This window comes from Macaca thibetana, chromosome 14 (genome assembly GCF_024542745.1).
Source record: "Macaca thibetana thibetana isolate TM-01 chromosome 14, ASM2454274v1, whole genome shotgun sequence".
NCBI lineage: Eukaryota > Metazoa > Chordata > Mammalia > Primates > Cercopithecidae > Macaca > Macaca thibetana.
Genome location: NC_065591.1, coordinates 1,438,490 through 1,457,257, shown reverse-complemented (window position 1 = coordinate 1,457,257; position 18,768 = coordinate 1,438,490). Strand labels below are relative to the sequence as shown.

General features: G+C 52.3%; 2 protein-coding genes across 18 annotated transcripts in view; one reads left to right on the top strand and one right to left on the bottom strand.

The window, feature by feature from the left end:
- LOC126935852 (uncharacterized) overlaps positions 1 to 18,431 on the bottom strand; it is a 104,024-nt gene extending 85,593 nt beyond the window's left edge. For 14 of the 17 annotated variants that reach the window (XR_007719319.1, XR_007719320.1, XR_007719323.1 and 11 more), the window contains exon 1: positions 18,097 to 18,431. The gene's annotated coding sequence lies outside the window, so the exon portion shown is untranslated. Of the gene's footprint in view, positions 1 to 3,427; positions 3,796 to 17,295; positions 18,057 to 18,096 lie in introns of those variants that run through there. The other 3 variants (XM_050757939.1, XM_050757933.1, XM_050757936.1) reach the window with 2 other exon arrangements.
- The window catches only part of MOB2 (MOB kinase activator 2), a 155,954-nt gene that overhangs the window by 25,743 nt on the left and 111,443 nt on the right, over positions 1 to 18,768 (top strand). The window lies entirely within an intron of this gene.

Here is an 18,768-nt window from a genome sequence, read left to right as displayed (position 1 = left end):
AGCAGGGATGAAAAATGGCAAATAGGCTGGGCACAGTGGCTCACGCCTGTAATCCCAGCACTTTGGGAGGCCGAGGTAGGTGGATCACCTGAGGTCAGGAGTTCGAGACCAGCCTGACCAACATGGCAAAACCCTGTCTCCACTAAAAATACAAAAATTAGCCAGGCAAGGTGGCAGGTGTCTATAATCCCAGCTACTCGGGAGGCTGAGGCAGGAGAATCGCTTGAACCCGGGAGGCAGAGGTTGCAGTGAGCCGAGATCACATCACTATACTCCAGCCTGGGTGACAGAGCTAGACTCTGTCAAAAAAAAAGAAAGAAAGAAAACCAAGCAAATAATGACAAATTTAGCAGTTATTAAAAATAACAAACAGGCTACTAAGCCGGGCGTGGTGGCACACGGTAGCGATTTGTAGTAGTCAAATGTGTTAATTTGTAGTAGTCCCAGCTACTTCAGAGGCCGAGGACCACTTGAGGCTAGAAGTGAGTTCAAGACTGCAGTGACCTATGACGCTGCCTGTGAATGGCCACTGCACCCCAGCCTGGACAACATAGCAAGATCCCATCTCCAAAAACAGAGGCGACTATGAAAAGTACATCCCAATACATTTGAAAAACTTAAAATAAATGACATCTATGTTAAGAAGAAACAGAAGGCCAGGTGCTGTGGCTCTCACCTGTAATCCCAGTACCTTGGGAGGCCGAGGTGGGCAGATCACCTGAGGTCAGGAGTTCAAGACCAGCCTGGCCAACACGGTGAAACCCTGTCTCTACTAAAAATACAAAAATTAGCTGGGCGTGGTGGCATGTGCCTGTAATCCCAGTTACTTGGGAGACTGAAGCAGGAGAATCACTCAAACCAGGGAGGTGGAGGTTGCAGTGAGCTGAGATCACGCCACTGCACTCCAGCCTGGCAACAGAGCAAGACTCCATCCAAAAAAAAAAAATAAAAAAATCCAGAAAATTCAAAGAACTTCGGACACCAATAAAAATAATAATGATCTCGGCCAGGCACGGTGGCTCTTGCCTGTAATCCCAGCACTTTGGGAGGCCAAGCCAGGTGGATCACCTGAGGTCAGGAGTTTGAGACCAGCCTGGCCAACATGGTGAAACCTCGTCTCTACTAAAAATACAAAAATTAGCTGGGCGTGGTAGCACGTGTCCGTAATACTAGCTACTTGGGAGGCTGAGGCAGAAGAATTGCTTAAGCCTGAAAGGCGGAGGTTGCAGTGAGCCAAAATCACACCACAGCACTACAGCCTGGGAGACAGAGCAAAACTCTCCATCTCAAAATTTAATAATAATGATAATAACAACTACCTCAATTTTGTAAAGTGGGCCAAGGACATGAAATAACGAGACTCGAACGCCGGGTGACCATATGGAAAGAGGGACGGCATCGCTAGTAACCAGGAAGAGGGAGGATTAACCACAGTGACACACCCACATTAAGGGTGTAAGTTGACAGTTGCAAGTTTGGGTGGGGGTGCCGGGAAACAGGAGCTCTCTGGCAATGCTGGTTGGATAGCACCTGGCTGGGAGGACCCCTTGGGAGGACAGCTTGGTCACAAGAACCTTCTGACTTTCGGGCACCCACACCTGCAGGAGGCGCTTTGGGCAAGAAAGTTGCAGTTTGCTTGAAACAGCAACAAAAAGGAAACAAAATGTCCATCAACAAGTAAATAGGTAAGTAAATGTATATTTGGAGATGGGAGAAAATGAACTAGAACCATATATATCCCCTAGAGAAAATCTCTTCAGCCTAGCACCTATTTTTTTCAAAAGCAATTTACAGAAAGAGAAATACAGCGTGATACCCATTACATAAAGTCTTCAGCATGTAAAACTTTTTTTTTTTTTGTGAGATACTGTCTTGGTGTGTCACCCAGGCTGGAGTGCAATGGTGCGATCTCAGCTCACTGCAACCACTGTCTCCCAGGTTCAAGCGATAATCCTGCCTCAGCCTCCCGAATAGCTGGGATTACAGGCACATTCCACCATACGTGGCTAATTTTTGTATTTTTAGTAAAGACGAGATTTCACCATGTTGGTGAGGCTGGTCTCGAACTCCTGGACTCAATTGGTCCGCCCACCTCAGCCTCCCAAAGTGCTGAAATTACAGGCGTGAGCCACTGCGCCTGGCCACAAAACATTTTTAAAGGAACATACATATTGAGTAGGAGTGTGAGAACCTTCATGAGAGTGGTAAATTCCAAATTCAAGAAATTAGGGTGGGACAGAAATAATATGGAGAGATGGATGAACAGAGACTTCATTTATTTATGCCATTTTTCCCAAGTTGAGTGGGTTTATTCTTACATGTTTTAAATATATTACTGTTTATACCATCTGTTCAACTAAAATAGATGACTTTTTTTTTTTTTTTTTTTTTTTTTGAGACAGAGTCCTGCTCTGTTGTCCAGGCTAAAGTGCAGTGGTGTGATCTCTGCTCACTGCAACCTTACCTCCTGGGTTCAAGCGATTCTCCTGCCTCAGCCTCCCAAGTAGCTGGAGTTACAAGCATGCACCACCACACCTGGTTAATTTTTGTATTTTTAGTAGAGGTGGGGTTTTGCCATGTTGGGCAGGCTGGTCTCTTTTTTTTTTTTTTTTTTTGAGACAGAGTCTCGCTCTGTCACCCAGGTTGGAGTGCAGTGGCTGGATCTCAGCTCACTGCAAGCTCCGCCTCCCGGGTTCACGCCATTCTCCTGCCTCAGCCTCCTGAGTAGCTGGGACTACAGGCGCCCGCCACCGCGCGCCCGGCTTTTTTTTTTTTTTTTTTTTTTTTTTTTTTGTATTTTTTAGTAGAGACGGGGTTTCACCGTGTTAGCCAGGATGGTCTCGATCTTCTGACCTCGTGATCCACCCGTCTCAGCCTCCCAAAGTGCTGGGATTACAGGCTTGAGCTACCGCGCCCGGCCGGGCAGGCTGGTCTCGAACTCCTGACCTCAAGTGATCTGCCTGCCTCGGCCTCCCAAAGCGCTGGGATTACAGATGTGAGCCACCACACCCCGTTAATTTGTGTGTTTTTAGTAGACATGAGATTTCACCATTTTGGCCAGGTTGGTCTCCAACCCCTGACCTCAAGTGATCCACCTGCCTAGGCCTCCCAAAGTGCTGAGATTACAGATGTGAGCCACCACGCCCGGCCTAAAATAGATGCTTTTGTAAATCTGATGTGACAGGGAGAGGCTAGACCCTTGGGGGCCTCCCTTAAGTCTGGACACAGATTCAGCAAGAGAGCTGAGGCCCGCTGAGCAGCCCATACACCAAGAGGCAGATTTCTAGGGGAAACAAGAAAAAGGGGCCCTAAAAATGGTACAAACAGGAACCAGGAAGTGACCATGTGCCCAGCCTCACACGTGACCCTGGGCAGGGATATAAAGAGCCCAGGCTCAGGGAGCTCCACACCTGCACCTCCCTCTCACCTGCTCCTCTGCCTGCTCCACCCTCAATCCACCAGAACCATGGGCTGCTGTGGCTGCTCTGGAGGCTGCGGCTCCGGCTGTGGGGGCTGTGGCTCCAGCTGTGGGGGCTGTGGCTCTGGCTGTGGGGGCTGTGGCTCCGGCTGTGGGGGCTGTGGCTCCAGCTGTTGTGTGCCTGTCTGCTGCTGCAAGCCTGTGTGTTGCTGTGTCCCAGCCTATTCCTGCTCCAGCTGTGGCTCTTGTGGGGGTTCTAAGGGAGGCTGTGGGCCATCCTGCTCCCAGTCCAGTTGCTGTAAGCCCTGCTGCTCCTCAGGCTGTGGGTCATCCTGCTGCCAGTCCAGCTGCTGTAAGCCCTGCTGCTCCCAGTCCAGCTGCTGCAAGCCCTGCTTCTCCTCAGGCTGTGGGTCATCCTGCTGCCAGTCCAGCTGCTGCAAGCCCTGCTGCTCCCAGTCCAGCTGCTGTGTCCCCGTGTGCTGCCAGTGCAAGATCTGATTTCGGTTTTGCAGGACTCTTACCATGGCCATTCCTGGTCAGGAGCCAGGGGTTCCTGCCCAGCCTTTACCTCCTTTTCCTGGCACCCAATGAGCCAGACTCTCCTTCCCCACCTGCTGCCCTATCTCCCACCCTCCTGTCTTGCCAAGCATGAACACTTCTCTTTGACCTTCTACCAAGAAATGCCATGGGCCTCTGCATCCAAGAAGAATGACTTTCAAGGCCTCTCTTCCAGGCATCTGGAGACCAGCCCCTCCCTCCCCCCACCCGACACCTGCAGCAAATGCCTGTCCTCAAGCCCTGCCTGCTGGCACCGCATCCAGCACGGACATCCCTGCAGGACAACTCAGGGTGCTTGCTCACTCTGCAGTCACTAGGAGTTCAGATCTCTGTCCTTTAAACATCCAATAAACTGCTCAACCCAGCACCCCGTAGCTGTCTTGGTATATTTATCTGTTTATTTCCCTCTCGAGAAAGGTGGGGGGCATCTGTGGCTGCACTGGGTCCCCTGGGAACCATACACACCTGCCCTGAACCAGACTGGAGCTGCAAGTGGGTGCCCTGGCCAGCAGGGATCCTGGACACATGGTGGTGGTCAGAGGCAGGAGCACCAGCAGCCACCTGGCTCAGTCCCTCGCCATGCAGCCTCTACCACACCCTCCCAGCATCTGGCTCAGGGTGGGGGTGCCTTGCCTTGATCAGGCAAAAGCAATCACTGGGGGGTCATCATGGCCTGTTACCATGTGATCTTATTCTCTTTGGGCTGATGTAACAGAACACCATGGACTGGCATGTACAACAGAAGTGTATTTATTTCTCAGGGTTCTGGAAGCTGGCAGTCTGAATTAAAGATACTGGCAGCCGGGTGCGGTGGCTCGTGCCTGTAATTCCAGCACTTTGGGAGGCTGAGGCGGGTGGATCACGAGGTCAGAAGATCAAGACCATTCTGGCTAACACGGTGAAACCTCGTCTCTATTGAAAACACAAAAAATTAGCCAGGTATGGTGGTGGGCGCCTGTGGTCCCAGCTACTCAGGAGGCTGAGGCAGGAGAATGGTGTGAACCCGGGAGGCGGAGGCTGCAGTGAGCTGAGATCATGCCACTGCACTCCAGGCTGGGCTACAGAGCGAGATTCCGTCTCAAAAAAAAAAAAAAAAGAAAAAAAGAAAGAAAAAAGAAGCCAGAAGAATGTAAATATGACATTCCAGAGGGGATGTATATGGAAGCAACCAGAGAAGGCCACATTAATTACAGAACTCAGATGGTAAAATTAAATAAATAAATAAATAACTTCAGGAAATCCTACCGTATGTATCTTACCACAGTTTTTTGTTGTGTTTTGTTTTTTTGACATGGAGTCTCACTGACTCTGTTGCCCAGGCTGGAGTGCAGTGGCACGATCTCCGCTCATTGCAACCTCTGCCTCCTGGGTTCAAGCTATTCTCCTGCCTCAGCCTACTGAGTCGCTGGGATTACAGGCATGAGCCACCACACCCAGCTAATTTTGTTTTGTTTTGTTTTGTTTTTTGCTTGTATTTTCAGGAGAGACGGGGTTTCACCACGTTGGCCAGGCTGGTCTCAAACTCCTGATCTCAAGTGATCTGCCTGCCTCACCCTCCCAAACTGCTGGAATTATAGGCATAAGCCACAGCGTCCGGCCCACAATTTTTAAATACCGGAAAAATGTATCTATAAAAAAGACATTGGAGAACTGTAGAAGCAACAAGAACCAGATGAAAACATTCAGAGAGAGCCCTTCCAAGATGAACTGAATGTCAGCTTTTCTCCCTTTAGGGAATTAACCAGTGCTGAGTATGAGCTGAGCCTCGGTCCGACCGGGGAAGAGGAATTCTACTGGGAGAAATACCCAGCAGGGCTCTTGGCAATCACAGGGGCTGGGGTAGAAAACTGGGACATTTGCACATTTCTGGGGAGGCTAAGAAGTGAGGTCTGAGGCCTCCGCAGGTGCACTGAAGTCTTGTGTAGCCTTGTGGAGCTTAGAACACAAAGCTTTTCTAGAGGAAGGGGTCTTGCCTCAGGCACAGGTTAATCTGGCCCTTAAGACATTTTCCAGATTTTGAAGCTGTCTGAGCAGACCACTAAAGAGCTAAGCCTGCAATAGCTCAGGGGAAGAAGTGGTTCTCTGACAGCCGCTCAGGGACGAGAAGACACAGACTGGCCAGACTCTTAACCAAAACTCCAGGAGAGTCACACAGAGGGACGAGTGACTGCAGTGGCCCAATTCCTAACCAGGTGTGTAGACGAAATGTTCAGCTCCTCTCCCTGTCTGCACTAGAGAGGGGGGCCACCCACTCGCTGTTGGAAGAGAGCAGCTAGACCCCCATGGTCCTTAGATACAGACTCCCACAGTCCTTAGATATAGACCCCCACAGTCCCCAGATATAGACCTCCATAGTCCTGAGATATAGACCCCCATGGTCCCTAAAGACCCCCAGGGCCCTGAGATATAGACCCCCACGGTCCTGAGATACAGACCCCCACGGTCCTGAGATATAGACCCCCATGGTCCGCTGAGGCATACCTCTGTCAGGAAGCACAAGATATAGACCCCCATGGTCCTTAGATATAGACCCCGACGGTCCTTAGATAGACCCCCACAGTCCTGAGATAGAGACCCCCACAGTCCTTAGATATAGACCCCCACAGTCCTTAGATATAGACCCCCACGGTCCTTAGATACAGACCCCCACGGTCCCAGATATAGACCCCCACGGTCCTGATATAGACCGCCATGGTCCTTAGATATAGACCCCCACAGTCCTGAGACACAGACCCCCACGGTCTCTAGATATAGACCCCCACGGTCCTGAGATACAGACCCCCACGGTCCTGAGATATAGACCCCCACGGTCCTTAGATATAGACCCCCATGGTCCCTAGATATAGATCCCCCCACAGTCCTTATAGACCCCAACAGTCCTTTGAGGCATACCTCTGACAGTCAGAGAGCACGAGATACAGGACACAGCAGGAAACGGTGATCAATAACCATGCAAAAAGCTAACAGTCGAGGCAGAATACATATAAGCCACATATTGGAGTTAGGAAACAAGGGCTTTAAAATAACTATGATTGGGCCAGGCATGGTGGCTCACACTTGTAATCCCAGCGCTTTGGGAGGCCAAGGAGGGCGGATAACCTGAGGTCAGGAGTTCGAGACCAGACTGGCCAACATGGTGAAACCCTGTTTGTATTAAAAATATAAAAAGTAGCCAAGGGCTGAGCGCAGTGGCTCACGCCTATAATCCCAGCACTTTGGGAGGCCGAGGCAGGCAGATCACGAGGCCAGGAGATCGAGACCAGCCTGGCCAACATGGTAAAACCCCATCTCAACTAAAAATACAAAATATTAGCCGAGTGTGGTGGCAGGCGCCTGCAGTCCCAGCTACTCAGGAGGGTGAGGCAGGAGAATCGCTTGAACCCGGGAGGTGGAGGTTGCAGTGAGCCGAGATCGTGCCACTGCACTCCAGTCTGGGCAACAAGAGTAAGACTCCATCTCAAAAAAAAAAAAAAAAAAAAGTAGCTGGGCATGGTGGCGGGCACCTGTAATCCCAGGTACTCAGGAGGCTGAGACAGGAGAATTGCTTGAACCTGGGAGGCAGAGGTTGCAGTCAGCTGAGATCGCACCACTGCACTCCAGCCTGGGCAACAGAGCAAGACTCTGTCTCCAAATAAATAAATAAATAAATAAATAAAATATTTAATGTCCCGTAAAATTTTTTAACTTTGTGGAAGTAAAATGTATGACAACCGCACGGAAGTCAGGAGAGGGATACACAGAATTAAATAGTTGTAAGGTTCTTTCCTTGTTTACAAAGACACGAGATTGTTAACTGATAACATGTTATCGTAAGTGAAGATATAAGGCATAATCTCTGGATGGGCACAGAAGCTCACGCCTGTAGTCCCAGCACTTTGGGAGGCCAAGACAGATGGATCGCTCGAGACCAGGAGTTCAAAACCAGCCTGGGCAACATGGCGAAACCCCGTCTCTACCAAAAATACAGAAATGACTAGGGTGCGTTGGCAGGTGCCTATAGTCCTAGCTACTCGGGAGGCTAAGCGGGGAGAATCACCTGAGCCTGGGAGGTCGAGTCTGCAGTGAGCTGTGATTGTGCCACTGCACTCCAGCTTGGATAACAGAGTGAGACGCCGGGCGCGGTGGCTCACGCCTGTAATCCCTGCACTTTGGGAGGCTGAGGTGGGCGGATCACGAGGTCAGGAGATCGAGACCATCCTGGCTAACACGGTGAAACCCCGTCTCTACTAAAAATACAAAAAAAAATTAGCCGGGCGCGTTTGCTGGCGCCTGTAGTCCCAGCTACTCGGGAGGCTGAGGCAGGAGAATGGCGCGAACCCGGGAGGCGGAGCTTGCAGTGAGCCGAGATGGTGCCACTGCACTCCAGCCTGGGCGACAAAGTGAAGACTCCGCCTCAAAAAAAAAAAAACAGAGTGAGACCCCATCTCAAATAAATAAATAAATAAATAAATAAAACCATCTCTAAGGTAGCCATTAAAGGATAATGAATACATAACCCGGAAGCTAACAGAAGACAGAAATAAGGCCAGGCACGGTGGCTCATGCCTGTAATCCCAGCACTTTGGGAGGCCAAGGCAGGCTGATCCCTTGAGGTCAGGAGTTCGAGATCAGCCTGGCCAACAGGCTAAAACCTCATCTCTACTAAAAATACAAAAAATTAGCTAGGTGTGGTGGCACGTGCCCATAATTCCAGCTACTCTGGAGGCTGAGGCACAAGAATTGCTTGAATCTGGGAGGCGGAGGTTGCAGTGAGTCGAGATCGTGCCATTGCACTCCAGCCTGGGTGACGGAGTGAGACTCTGTCTCAAAAAAAAAATAAAAAAGAAAAAAAAAAAAGAAGAAAACAGAGACAAGTTAAATAAAATACATGCTGTTTAGAAAAAACAAACCCTAAATATCAAGATCCAGGAAGACAGAAAGCAAAAGAATTTTTAAAAAAAGATATATGAGACAAACATTAATGTTTTCAGAAACCTGGTATAATGATAGTAAGATCAGACAATGTGGACTTTGAAACAAAACTATTATTAGAGATAACATTTCATGATGACAGGAGAGTTCCTGCAACCAAACGGAAAACAATCCTGAACTTCCATGTGCCAAATAACAGAGCTTTAAAACATATAAAGCAAACATTGACGAAACTACAAGAAGAAATAGATAAATTCACAAATACAACTGGGACCATAATTGGGAATGTATAGGAATAACTGGGAATTTTAATGAATCTCTCTCTCTCACTGATATAACAAGGAGATAAAACAAGTCAGTCAAGGTATGGAAGATCTGAACATCATGATTAACCAGCTTGACCTAACTCACATATATTAAAGTCTTACAGAGTAAGGGCCTTGACATAGCGGAATCAAATTATTATTAGTAAGCAATAAGAGAAAGAAATGTTTTTAAAATCTCCAAATGTGAGAAAATTAAGTCATAGACTTCTAAATAACTCCTAAGTTGAACAAGAAATGATAGCAGAAATTTTTGAGTACAGGTCCAGTGGCTCATGCCTATAATTTCAGCTCTTTGGGAAGCCAAGGCAGGAGGATTGCTTGAGGCAGGACTGCATCTCTACAAAAAATAAAAGTAAAAGCCCTGGTGCGGTGGCTCACGCCTGTAATCCCAGCACTTTGGGAGGCCAAGGCGGGTGGATCAACTGAGGTCAGAAGTTCAAGGCCAGCCTGGTCAACATGGTGAAACCCTGTCTCTACTAAAAATATAAAATTACCCGGGTGTGGTGGCAGGTGCCTGTAGTCCCAGCTACTTGGGAGGCTGAGACAGGAGAATCACTTGAACCCAGGAGGCGGAGGTTGCAGTGAGTTGAGATCACGCCCCTGCACTCCAACCTGGGCAACAGAATGAGACTCCACCTCAAAAAAAAAAAAAAAAAAAAAAAAAAAAAAAAGAAAGAAAGAAAGAAAATATATTTTCCAAACATTTCATGAGCAAATGTAAAAATCTAAGAAAATTCAGCAAATATATCATGACCAGGGATGAAAGATTGATGGCACATTCAAAATCCAATCCATGCAAGTTACCGACTCACAGAACAAAGGAGGGAAAATGCATGCCCATCTCAGTAAATGGAGGAAAAGCACTTCAAAAACCAACGACTCAGTACAAAACGGAAACAGAAATACAGCTGAGCTAACATCACGTGCTGCAGAGCTCCCTGACAGCCCGTAAAGAATGCCCCCACCGGCCGGGCGCTGTGGCTCATGCCTGTAATCCCAGCACTTTGGGAGGCTGAGGCAGGAGAATCGCTTGAATCCAAGAGGCAGAGGTTGCAGTGAGCCAAGATCGCACCACTGCACTCCAGCCTGGGCAATGAGAGAGACTCTGTCTTAAATTTAAAAATAAATTAATTAAAAAAAAAAAAACGGGCGCAGTGACTCACACCTGTAATCCCAGCACTTTGGGAGGCCGAGGCAGGCGGATCACGAGGTCAGGAGATCGAGACCATCCTGGCTAACACGGTGAAACCCCATTTCTACTAAAAATACAAAAAATTAGCCGGGCGCGGTGGCGGCGCCTGTAGTCCCAGATACTCTGGAGGCTGAGGCAGGAGAATGGTGTGAACCCGGGAGGCGGAGCTTGCAGTGAGCCGAGATCGGGCCACTGCACTCCAGCCTGGGCGACAGAGCAAGACTTGTCTCAAAAAAAAAAAAAAAAAAAAAAAGAAGCAGAGGCCCTGGGGGACCTCATGGATGGAGACCTGGAGAGAGGGGAGAGGAGGGACCCAGCCACTCGAGTCAACACAGAGGGTGGCGACGGTCTGGGCACGGGGGCAGGGACAACTGGTCATGCTCCCAGAGTCAGGGGCCACAGCCAGGTGACTCCCACAGGCCCTCCATGCTCCACCCTGCTCTGCACCCTTGCTGTGTGGATTTCTACTCCGACAGCCACAGTATGGCCTGGCCGTGAGCCACTCCCAGGGCTGATGGAACCCAGGGACTGCTGTCTGCCGGGGAGAGCTGTCCCAAGCCTGCGGCTGTGGTTCTTCCCCTCTGGCCATGTCGGGGCACTCTGAGAGCTGGAGAGTGAGCCCCCACCCAAAGAAAGGCTGAGTGCTATCAGGACCCACCTCTTCAGAGAAGAGGACTCCACCGCCTCCCTTCTTAGTGCCCAGAGGCCCCGAGCCAGAGGCCACAATGATCCGGGGTCTAAAGACACCCTGGATGAAGCTAGAGCCCCCCAAAACCAAAGTCTCTACAACGCCAGACAAAACCAACCACAGGGAAGACAGATGCTCTCCAAGCGACCCGGCCGCACTCCACTGTGGAGGTGCTACTCAACAGGGGCCCCCAAAGATGAGATGGGTGGGGCAAGCACCCGGGGAATCCAGCTCCCATGTGGCTATGGGAAGTAGCCAATGGCTACTCAGTGTCCTTTGAGACCAAAAGCTCCTCAGTGGTGCCAGACCCTTGTGGAGCGGGTGGCTGCCTTAGAACCGACTCCTCCTGGGCACCCCCCATGCACCGGCACCCCCACTGTGCTGCCCACACCCCTGTGTCCTGATCTAATGGCCCTTGGGAGAAGCACGAGGCTGGGGTATGACTCCCCGATGCGGGGTGCGGTGGCGGGGACGGGGACTGCGACTTCTATGGCTGTTTGCATGCATGGTCCAGCCAGCCACCCAGGTGACAGCTTTGGGGCCAGGCCTGGCGAGCAACTTCTTCATGCTGGGAAACTCTAGAATATTCCCTCTGAAGTCAGGAGCAGAACAGAGATCCACGGTACAGACCCCACTTGCGTGTCTCATTTGCTTGGTCCTACGTGCTCCAGCCTTAGTCCCTTGCCTTGCTGCCCAGGGAGCGCCAGCCTGCTATTTGAACATCACATTCCTGCAGCAACAGGAGCTCCAGAAGCTTCTGCACAATGCTGCAGCTTACCCAAACCCTCAGACGCTCTGGCCTGCCCAGCAGCTGCCAAGAGGGGCCAGTACCACCACCCGAAGGTGCGGGGAAATTAATTCTCTGGGAGAGCAACTCTGACCTATGACAGCAGCAGACAGGAAGGAGCTTGCAGAGAAGCTGTTCTCCCTTCCTCCTCCCTGTGGATTGTTCTGAGGTGCAGCATCGCTGTAAGGTCTTGTGGGAGAGGGTGTGCAGACGTGGTCAGCTGAGCTGCAACTTCCAGAAAAGCCGCAGCAGCTGAGTAAGCAGCCGCCTCGCCTCAGCTTCACCTCCTCCCTGGCTCGCTGGGTTCCTCCTTCACTCTTGCATCCCTAGGATTCACCCTTTCAGAAAACGTGTGCACTAAGCCTTGCATCTGGCTACTTTCTGGGGCATGGAGACTGACTCCCACCATCACCCTGTCCACTTAGCATTAGCATGGTGATCCCAGACCGTGCAATACGACAAGGAAAAGAAACAAGCAATGTGAGGTCTGGAAAGAAACAAAAGTGATGATTCATAGATGATACGGCTGTCTACCCAGGAAATCCAAGTGAACCTACAGGCCTGCTTGAAGGAGTAAGAGAAGTCAGAGAGGGTGATCCACAGCCAGCCCACGACAGACAACAACACATCAGAAATCGTGGCTTTTATAAGAGGCCTTTCACAACGCAACCAAAATCATAAGCTCAGGAGTAATCTAAGCAATGGGAAGACCATAAGGCCTCCCTGGGAAAGATTATAAAGCAATACAGAAGGGCATCTTCAAACTAAATACGGAGTCTGCATGAGAAGACACTCCAGTGCCCTCCTAGTCAGTCCATCAAGTAATGCAGCTATAATCAAAATGCATAAAATCCCAAGTGTTGGCATGGGTTTTATTGTATTTTATTTTGAGACAGAGTTTTGCTCTTGTCGCCCAAGCTGGAGTGCAATGGCACAATCACAGCTCACCACAACCTCCGCCTCCTGGGTTCAAGTGATTCTCCTGCCTCAGTCTCCTAAGTAGCTGAGATCACAGGCGACCACCACCACACCCGGCTAAATTTTGTATCTTTTAGTAGAGATGGGGTTTCACCATGTTGGCCAGGTTGGTCTTGAACTCCTGACCTCCGGTGATCCACCCACCTCAACCTCCCAAAGTGCTGGGATTACAGGTGTGACACCGTGGCCGGCCCTCTGCTGGTGAGGTGTGTATTAGAATTCCCCACTCAGGGCAACTTTGCAATATCTGGGGACATGGAAGGTGGGGGCAGAGGGCACTGTGGCTCACACCTGTCATCCCAACACTTTGGGAGACCGAGGCAGGCAGATCACCTGAAGTCAGGAGTTCAAGACCAGCCTGGCCAACATAGTGAAACAAACTACAAAAATTAGCTAGGCGTGGTGGCAGGCGCCTGTAATCCCAGCTACTCGGGAGGCTGAGGCAGGAGAATTGCTTGAACCTGGGAGGTGGGGGTTGCAGTGAGCTGAGATCTCCAGCCTGGGCAACAGAGCGAGATGCCATCTAAATACAACAACAACAAAAACTAGGAAAGAAAATAGCCGGGCGCGGTGGCTCACGCCTGTAATCCCAGCACTTTGGGAGGCCGAGGCGGGCGGATCACGAGGTCAGGAGATCGAGACCATCCTGGCTAACACGGTGAAACCCCGTCTCTACTAAAAAAAAAAATGCAAAAAATTAGCCGGGAGAGGTGGCGGGCGCCTGTAGTCCCAGCTACTCGGGAGGCTGAGGCAGGAGAATGGCGTGAACCCGGGAGGCGGAGCTTGCAGTGAGCCGAGATCGCGCCATTGCACTCCAGCCTGGGCGACTAAGCGAGACTCTGTCTCAAAAAAAAAAAAAAAAAAAAAAAAAAAAAAAAGAAAATAATCCTGTAATCCCAGCATTCTGGAAGGCGGAAGGCTGAGACAGGAGGATTGCTTGAGCCCAGGAATTTGACACCAGCCTCGGTAACATAGTGAGACTTCATCTCTACAAAAAAAAAAAACAAAAAACAAAACAAAAAAAAAAACTTATCCTTTTTTTCTGAGATGGAGTTTCATTCTGTCGCCCAGGCTACAGTGCAGTTGCATGATCTTGGCTCACTGCAAGCTCCGCATCCCAGGTTCAAGCAATTCTGGTGTCTCAGCCTCCCGAGTAGCTAGGATTATGGGCAGGCACCACCACATGTGGCCAAAAAAATTTTTTTTAATTAGCTGAACATGCTGGCACATGCCTATAGTGCCAGCTACTCAGGATGCTGCGATGGGAGGATCCCTTGAGCTCAGGAGGTTGAGACTGCAGTGAGCTGTATTTCCACCAGTGCACTCGGCCTGGGTGACACAGTGAGAGCCTGTCAAGAAAGAGAAGGAAGACAGGAAGGACAGAAGGATGGAAGGAAGGAATGAAGGAAATGGAGGAGAAAGAGAAGGAGGAAAGAAAAAAAGATAATCTGAGAAGTGTGTTATAAACATGTAAGAGTTGGGTGTGGTGGCACGTGTCTATAATCCCAGCTACAGGGAGCTTGAAGCAGGAGGACCATTTGGGCCCAGGAAGAGTTCAGTCCAGCCTGGATAAAATAGTGAGACCCCATATCTTTTTTTAAAGCATATATAATAGGATGCTATCTGCTGCAGTTTTTTTTGTTTGCTTTTTGTTTTGTTTTGTTTTGTTTTGTTTTTTGAGATGGAGCCTCGTTCTGTCACCCAGGCTGGAGTGCAGTGGCGCGATCTCGGCTCACTGCAACCTCTGCCTCCCAGGTTCAAGCGATTCTCCTGCTTCAGCCTCCCGAGTAACTGGGACTATAGGCGCCGCCACCACGTCTGGCTACATTTTTGGATTTTTAGTAGAGACGGGGTTTCCCTCATGTTAGCCAGGATGGTCACGATCTCCAGACCTCATGATCCACCCCGCCTCAGCCTCCCAAAATGCTGGGATTACAGGCATGAGCCACCGTGCCCGGCCTGCTGCAGTTTTTTATAGCCCAGATATGAAAAAATAATCTAATATGTAAAAAATAAAGAATTGGTTCAACTCTTGACATACACCCATGAAATACAGAACCACACAGACATTATCATCAGGTTCCGGGAAAGCAGCAATGTGGAGGAATCTCAAAAGCAATTCCTTCAGGCCAGGCAAGGTGGCTCACGCCTGTAATCCCAGCACTTTGGGAGGCCGAGGTGGGCAGATCACCTAAGGTCAGGAGTTCGAGATGAGCCTGGCCAACGTGGTGAAACCCCATCTCCACTAAAAAATACAAAAATTAGATGGGTGTGGTGGTGGGTGCCTGTAGTCCCAGCTACTTGGGAGGCTGAGGCTGGAGAATCGCTTGAACCTGGGAGATGGAGGTTGCAGTGAGCTGAGATCGCGCCACTGCACTCCAGTCTGGGGGACAAAGATACTCTGTCTGAAAAAAAAAAAAAAGTATTTCCTTGAGTGAAAGATGCCAGGGGCAAAAGTCCTCTCACTGTTTGTTTCCATTGTTTCCATTTCTATGAAGTGTACGAACAGACAGCAGTAACTCACAGTGACAGGTCAGAGGGTGAGGACCGGGCACCAGGGAACTTCCCGGGGTAATAAAGTTTCAAGGTCTCACAATGATGGTAATAAAACTATGTATACGGTTGTCAAAACCCATCTGCTGGCTGGGTGCGGTGGCTCACGCCTGTAATCCCAGCACTTTGGGAGACCGAGGCGGGAGAATCACTTGAAGTCAGGAATTCGAGACCATCCTGGCCAACGTGGCAAAACCCCATCTCTACTAAAAATACAAAAATTAGCCGGGCATGGTAGTGGCCGGCTGTAATCCCAGCTACTTGGGAGGTTGAGGCAGGAGAATCACTTGAACCCGGGAGATGGAGGTTGCAGTGAGCTGAGATTGCACCACTGCCCTCCAGCCTGGGTGACAAGAAGGAGATTCCATCAAAAAAAAAAAATCTACTTGAATAATGGGTGCCAAGGGCTGGGGAGGGGGTTGGGAAGTTGGTGTCTAATGAGGACAGAGTAGAATTCCAGTTTTGCTGGAGTAAAAACTCCAGAGATGGGTAGTGGTGATGGTTACACACCAAGAGAATGTACTTAATGCGCCAAATTCACCTTAAAATAGTTCATATGGTACATCGCATGTTACTACATGCTATTGTATTTTACCACTATAAAAAATAATAAGGTTTTTAAAGAAATAACTGGAGAGAAAGCCTACTTGAACAGCTGGAATAGGCATTTTATTGAGTTAGCTATGCCTTGACTTAAAAAAGGTTGGGAAAATAGTGGCATGGAGGTTTGCCACACATAATTAGTTGCAACAATTATATGCACATTAGCGAGAAAAGTGAACCCCACTGTTTCTTCTGCACAACAAGGATGCTTTAAGAAACGACCTTGGACATCCTCCCTGCGGCAAGACGAGCTTCAGGCGGCAGAGCCTGAGCCGCGGTCCGCGGACGGCAGAGGGCGCGCGCGAACCGCCGGGCCAGCCCCTCTCGGCCTCCACCTGCCCTGCCCGGAGCGCGGGTCCCGCCCCAGGCTGCTGGACGCCGCCAGACCCTTGCCGCTGCCTTGGAGCCTCCCTGGCCCCTCGCAGGATCCTCCCCAGCCCCAGAGACCCCCGAGGCGGCGTCTACAGGCCCGGGCCGGGACTGACACCGCAGCCCCCTCCCTGGGTAGCGCCTCCCACCCGAGTCCACACCTGTGCCAGGAGGCGGTGCGGCCGCCGAGCTGAGCTGAGCTGAGCTGAGCTGACCTGGTCGGACACCCAGGCCCCTGCGCCCACCGCCCGGGCCGGCATCTGCTGGGTGTAAAGGCAACGTGGAACCAAGCAGCGGGGCTGCAGAAAAGCCACCGTCCTCTCCGGGGTGCCACCTCCCTAGCCCTCCACCCTGGTTGGGGGCAGAACCTAACGCTCTCAGTGCTTATTTGCATGAAAATGACCACGAGGATTATAACAATCGCCACCCAGGGCACTCCGCTCCCCAGGGACAGCCCAGGCCCTGCCAGGGAAGCTGTATTCCCCTCCAAACCATCCCCTGACAGCCTCCAGGAAGGGCTCAAGGTCGCTGCCTGCCACCTGCTCCAGCCTGGCCAGTAGCTGCCCAGGGTATAACCAGAGCTCTTAGGGGACAATGGGCACTTCCAGGCCAAAGGCAGATGCTGGCCACATCCCACCTGGGCAGAAGACACGCCCGTCCTTTTCCCATCCGGCTCACCTGTGCCTGGCAGGAGAACAAGCCAGGTGAGGCTTCTCCCCAGGCGACAGCCCCTCTATCTAATGGCCAACAGCTGCCACGCCTTCGCGTCCCAGGCCCTTCCAGGCCTGTGTGCCTCCTCAAGGACCTGCTTTGCCCCCTCTGGGTCTCAGCCTGAATCCTCCTGCCCCTCCCAGGGCCAAGCCTCCGCCACTTTTCAAACCCAGCAAGGCTGCATCCCGCAGCCCTACTCACCTGGCCCCGCATCCGGGTCTGGCACCTCCGGCCTCAGGATCCCCCTCCAGCCAGGGCCTCCCTTCTCGCAGGGCCCTCCCGCTTCGGGGCGCAGTCCCAACCCCAACAACCCCTAGGCTCCCAGGGCTTCCTTCCGGGACGGCCCCACTCTCGCCAAGGGATTCGTTTGTGCTGTGTGCCAGCTCTGTGCCAGGAACGCACTCCACCGCCAGCCCTATCCCATACGGGCCACTGCCGCTCCCCTCAGGCTGGCCAGGGAGGGGAGCTGCAAGCGCTTATTAATCGCCAACTGTGTACTCAGTTCTGAGGCTGGCAGGAAGACTGAGTATGGAAAGGGGGAGCCCCGAACCCCGCTCAGGACTCCCTGTTGCCCACAGTCCTCCCCACCCCCAGCCATCACCTTTCGCACCCTGAGCTCCAGGGTCCTGGTGCCGACTGAGGGTTCTGCGGTCGTTGCGCCGGCTTCATTTTCTGTGGCCCTTCATTCAACCAGCGACCGAAGCCCCCTTCAGAGCCCCAGGGTGACCCTGGGGGGTCCAGGCTGGTTGGGGGATCGGGGGCAGAAGGTGGATCCCCCCACGCTCCCTCTCCACCAGGCAGCGGCGAGGAGGCCTTTTAGAAATGTCCGGGGTGTCTGGTGACACCCCTACCAAAAAAAATCATTACCTTCAAAGACTCCCAAGCTCCTGGGCAGGGGTCTTTGTCCCCTTCCTCCGGAACAGCGAGGCCTCCCCGCCCTCCCCCTGCAGCGCGAGTCTGACCCCCTTGCTCCCGCCCAACACCTGCCCAAGGTGCAATTACCCGTGCGTTCTTCCTGCCCCTGACTCGCCGCGTCCCGCCGCACGCGCGGAGGTGTTCCCACAGCGGTCGGCGGAGGACGGCCCCTCAACAACCCGCACGGGGGTCGTCGCGGCGGCTTTCCACGGAAGCGGGAGGGCGGGGGTCGTGGGGGGCGGCGGCGTCCTGGGGAGCCCGCCCCCGGAGTTCGCGGATGTGTGTGACCCGAGGCAGCCGGCTCGCCTCTGAGGGTCCCCGGTCCGCCCGGGTGCAGGGGGCTCCGGCTCCGTCCTGCGGGGGTCGCGGCGGGGCGAGCGCAGCCGCTGCAGGTAAAACGCCGCGCCCGGGTCTGGGGAGGGCTCCCCCGCGGCGGCCCCGCGCCAACAAAGGCCGGGCGAAGTGGGGAGCGGCGCCGGCGCCTGCCCGGGCCGGGGAAGGACGTCGCGCCCGGGGCCGCTCGGCTGGACCGTCCGGGGTCTGTGCGACGCGGCTGGGGGCCCGGGTGACGCGGAGCGCGGGGCCGGGAGGGCTTCCTGGAGGCGGGGGCCCGGACGCCGCGTGGTCCCTTTAAGAGCCGGTCCCGGGGTGAGGACGGAAGGCGGCGGCAGCGCGACCCACCCGCACCCTGCACCCTGCACCCCGCCCCCCGCAGCCACCGCCTCGGCTTCACCCCGAGCCAGGGCTCCGCTGACGTCA